The sequence below is a fragment of the Aedes aegypti genome, unplaced genomic scaffold (genome assembly GCF_002204515.2).
Source record: "Aedes aegypti strain LVP_AGWG unplaced genomic scaffold, AaegL5.0 Primary Assembly AGWG_AaegL5_hic_scaff_760_PBJ_arrow, whole genome shotgun sequence".
In the NCBI taxonomy this organism is placed as follows: Eukaryota; Metazoa; Arthropoda; class Insecta; order Diptera; family Culicidae; genus Aedes; species Aedes aegypti.
Window position 1 is genome coordinate 23,552 of NW_018736449.1, and position 5,566 is coordinate 29,117.

Consider the following 5,566-nt stretch of genomic DNA (forward strand, 5'->3'; position numbering starts at 1 on the left):
TGGGGATACTGCCGGAGTAATCCTTGAAATCCCCGGAGGAATTCCTGAAGAAAATCCCCGGAGAAATTCCTGGTTGAAATCCCAAGAGCAATTCCTAATTCAATTCCCAAGAGAAATTCCTAAAGGAAATCTCCGGAAAAAATCTCTGAAAAAAAATCCGCGACAGATTTTTTGAAGAAAATCCTGGACGAAATCCCCGGAGGAATTGCTATAGAAATCCCCGGTTGAATTCCTGGAAAAAAAAAACTCCAACAAGGTCTAGGAATACCCCCAGAGAGAAACCTTGAAATTCTCGGAGAAATTCCTGGAGAAAACTCCCGGGGGAATCGCCGAATGAATCCTCGAAACCCCTGAAGAAATTCTAGAAAAAAAATCCTGGAGAGAATATTCGAATGAATTCCTGGTTTAAATCCCAAGAGAAATTCTCGGAGGAAATCTCCGGAAAAATTCTCTGAAAAAAATCCCGAAAGTATTTCTGAAGAAAATCATCCTAGAGAAAATCCTGAACCAAATCACCTTGGAAAAATCTCAGGAGGTATATCTGGAGAAAATCCCCGGCGGAATTCCTGGACGAAACCCCCGGAAAAAATCGTGTATCAAATCATCGAAGAAATTTCTTGAGAAAATCTCAAGATGAATTTCTGGACGAAATCCACGGATAAATTTCTGAAGAAAATATATACTCGACGGGATACCTGGAGCGGGTCCCCGGAGAAATTCTTGCAGCAAATCCCCGGATGAATGCCTGAAAGATTGCACGTCACTTTGTTTTGCAGAATAGCAACGGTTGGATCGGTTGGATAGCGTTGCCAAATATACAAACGCACTGTTAACCGACAGGGTGGGTTGCTGTTTCCCATACGTGTTTAGCAACGACCGGTGCAATGTCGCGTTATGATGGTCGTTAGCAATTTGTGTTTATTCACGCTGCGGTGGGCATGGTCTAAAATAACTCATTACACGCAGACAAATTTTATTGAATAAACTACCGATTCCATGGTAGAATTAAGAACTGCACCAACGATTTTCAACCGACTACAAAAATCTGTTAAGTTTACTATAATCTGGTACAAATCACTGAGCAGTGCAGTACACGGTTAAAATCGAAAATACTAGTTAGCGTGTTTATTATCATATTTATAATATATTCCTCTTTTAATCATTCTGATGATTTTTGAATAAGCTTTCAACTATTTTATTTTATACTTTGCCATGCATATCCGTGATTTATATATTGCTAATGATATGCACTGCCTAGCGTTACTCTTGAGACTTGTAAAATTAAAGTTGTTCTTTGATCACGTTCTTCACGCCATCGCGCCCGACAGCATCATCTTGCCTCGTTTTTGCTGAAATCTTTTTTTTTATCAAAATTACTTAATAAGCAACCACATCATCGCAAAAATAGAAGAGGTTCCAGAACAACAGGCTTCACCATATCTTTGGCTCTCCAACTTTCATCCAAACCAGCTTTTTCAGATGTTGCTTCCCAGGCAAGTTCCCACTGGAAGCCATTATTAATATGCAGGTAAGTTCATTCATTGTGAAATTGATTGAGTTTAGTATTCATGATATCACCATTTTACAGTGGATTTCGTGGATTCCAAGGAGACTGTTAAATCCAGTGGTCGGAAGAAGCCGGAGAGATTTACAAGAATGGAGATCAACATGCGAGAGGAGATGGAAGCTACACGTGCGACAAGCTGCGGTGGACAAGACTGGAATACGTACCAACAACCGTAGCAATAATTAAATGGATCTTAAAAGGCAACATGTAAAATTGTTTATAAAGAATTTAAATAAAGCCAAACATGAATTATTTTTTGTTGTTTTTTTTTTCAAAACAAACAAAAATGGTTAACTTAATTCAGTTTAGGGGATTTTACGGCTTTATGCATTATACTAATAATTGTCGAAAATGCATTCACCAATATACAATCAGTTTATACTAGCAATGCTTATCACGCTAAAATGCATCGCAATGAGTGAATAGACCGAATAGGGTTTTAGAATGGTATTTAAGCCATCTAGTATAATATTTTCTTAGCGTGTAAATGTGACCGTGTCCATTATAGCATCCACTACAAAGCATTGTATTTCAATCCGTGCACGCAGAGAAAACATTTTTAATATCAAAAATATTCTGTATCATTACAACCATTTTTCTGTATTGTTTGCCGGCTTATAATAGCTTTTCATTGTTTTAATAATTACTAGTGGTTCAGTTTAAATATAATAATTGTTGAATTTGACAGCAGGCCCCAATGTCGTTCAACAAACATATTTTTTGGTTAAATTTTTTTTTTCTTTTTGAAACAACAATATGTTTGCTTTGAAATAAAACTTAACATTTTCAAAATAAATTTGATTGTTTTTTAAATTTAAACTGTTTTCATTTGAAATGAAAAAGAGATTTATTGATCCCAGACCCATTCCATCTCCCCTCCAATTCTCTCCAGCCATATTTTATTTCGCTCTTAATTTTGAAATAAATAAAACGGTTACAACTTTAAATACCTTATATTTTAGTATTTATCACACATTAAATATTTTACGACCTTGGCTTGGCTGTAGTTTCTTATGATGGCTTGTCGCTTTCATGAGTTATTTATAGGTGGCCGTGCTTGAATCCGTAGCGTTTCAATCGTGTTCCTACAATCACGAAAATAGGCTGATAAGAATCTAAATTCTACTAAAGAATAGCCAAAACTTACCAATAAAGCTTCAATTTTGGTTTCGATTATTCTGATCACTTGAGTTCTGTTGAGCAATTCAATGATTTCCTCCAACAGTTATTTTTTACACTTCGAGTTTTTCAATTAATAGGGTTCTAAAGCCCTGTCCCAATTTTAGTGCCAAACGCATAAGTTTAGGTCAAAAACATATGTTTACTCAATTTTCTAATGTTTTCCGACGGTTTAAGCCCAAAAAACATTTTTTAAGTTTTTTTTTAAATTTTGTCACATCCCTTGGTTTAAACTCAAATTTTGGGTGTATTTTGTTTTCCGTGTCCCTTCCGAAATGTCAGAAAAGAACAACCCCGGTGTTAAAAAGTTGAACCTCTGTGGTATTTTTGTCGACTAAGCGAACGTCAAACATGATCTCAAGTGTCAAGGTTCATTTATGGATCCAATTTTAAAATTAAAGTTTTAATATGATTTATCCGATATTTGAGCGGGAAAAAATGCTAAAGTAGTTGCAGTAACATGCTCTTTCGTAATATTAAATGAAAACAAGATTTCATTAAACATTTTAGGACCCTATTCTTCGTCCGCTTACAACGCGAAATTAAATGGTGGGTCACACGTTGCCTTACGCACTCATTTTGATTAACAATAAAAGTGACTGAAACAAATAAATCTATAATTTGAAATAAAGCTTTTATTTTGTTGTTTCAACAAAAATCAAATTGGAAATGCTGTCAGTTAATCTAACAATATTTTTGTTTTGTTTTGATAAAAGTCATTGCTGTTTCAGCAAAATTTGTTGATTTACAACAAATTGAAACGGCTAATTGATAGCAACAAAAATAATTATTATTTTGAACCGTTGTTAATTCTCTGCGTGTGACACTCACCGTACAACACAGTGTGGTCAAAAGTAGTGATCCTTTATAGATAAAGGATTTCTAGTCAAAAGTACAATGCGAAACTTGTCAAATCAAGCATGCTTCTAGTCATAAATACTGCGACTGTGGTTAAAAAAACCGAATATATTTTCTTGTGTAGTTATGTTGACTATGTTTTGGTAGAGTTGACAGAATAATGTATACACTGTAAGACCAAAGTACTCTTTAAAGGGTAAAAAAGTACCCTTTATGAGAGAAACTAGTTTAACTCATAAAGGGAAGTATGCACTTCAACAGAAAAGTAATCGCCTATTTCGATGCGTGGGGAATTTCTTGCAAGAAATGCTCAAGAAAAGCATTTTTCTTTGATCGCAGTACGCAGTTGAAAAGAAATATCATTTCAAATGGAGCTCACTGTAGGAAATTTCTTGACCATTTCTTGAGCAGAATTTTTTACTTTTCTTGAGCGAAACAGCATACCTAGCTTAAAAAGAGTAAAGGGCCTTTACTCTTTAAAGAGTAAACGGCTTGTACGTCAAACCAACGAGTGAATTTTACCCATTATCGGAAAAATAGCTTTTGAGAAACTGAGTAAAATTTACTCTTTTTTCAAAAATTATTTTATTTTTTTTCAGTCATTTTAATTTATTTTGAATGGAAATAAACAACACGAAACAAGCTTTTTATTTAAGGAAATTTTATTTAACTTTGCAAACCCATGATTAAAATCTAATCTTCATTAGGCTGCAGATAAGCGATATTTTCTATCCATGGCCATCATCGTTGCAATCCGGAACATCACGGGAAATGTGGTTATGTAGTGTGGGTGTGGTTATGTTGAGTCCCTTCAACTCTCCATCAACAAAATCGGCAAATCAGCACATTCAAAGTTTCTGAAACAACTACAAACACATTACAAAACATATTCTGATTGCACACAAGAACTTTTTGCACTTACCGGCATTTTTGACTTCAGCCCTCGTTTACCCGCATACCTCCGAACCTTACCGAAACATCACCCATAATTGTGTATGTTCCATTAACAACCATATTGGATGTGGTACTACTAACCATAACTGAACCATTCCTGGGTAATGTTTAAACCTCAATGAATAATGTTTTCAGAGATTCGACCACATCAACAACGGGTTGTTAAGAATGTTTACCGTTCGAGAATCAAGTTCTTCTCATACAAAATTTGAAAGACGACCGTAACAATAGCTTACCACATATGGTTGGTAATTGCATAACCGAAAATGGAAAAAATGGTTGGGGTACAGTTTTACCATTTCATAGAACAGTTCAACGTATGGTTCTCACGGATGTTTTTTTTTTCTTCCACTATGTATTGGAAATTTGTTTATCCCACTCATTTTTCAATTATTATACTATTTATTTACACAACATATACTACATTTCATTTGTTCAACACAATCCAGAATTTGTAACAGCACTAGATCCAATCGAATTTTAACTTCCGGACAACCTCCTGCTCCAACATAATCTGCAACTATAACAAGAGACGTTATTTCTCGTAGATCGGTATAATGGATAAAACTTACCTACGCTTTTAGTTTCTCGTAATCCCTTCATTCTGCGGGATTTCCATGGTCGTCCAGCGCTCCTGATGAGCATGATGGACACGCAACACGTTGGCAGGTTTTGGAACTGTTCTCCTGGAAGCAATTTACGCTGAGATTGAGTATTTATCAAGATAACTATTAGAAAATCACTTTAATTACTTACCGTGAACGGGTTTGATTACCACAAATCATTGTGTGGAACTTTTCCATCCTTTTAGGATCGAGATCAGAACAAATTATTAACAAATTTTGCGGACAAAAATGAACACTTCGCAAATTTGCCGTTTTAATTATTTCAGACAGATACATTAGCCGTTATGGTTCACTTATCTTCGTGAACAGTTACACAAAGCGTGAACGGTTTTACTGTTTGTATACCATAGTCATTGCGGTAAAATCAACAACTAATGCCATT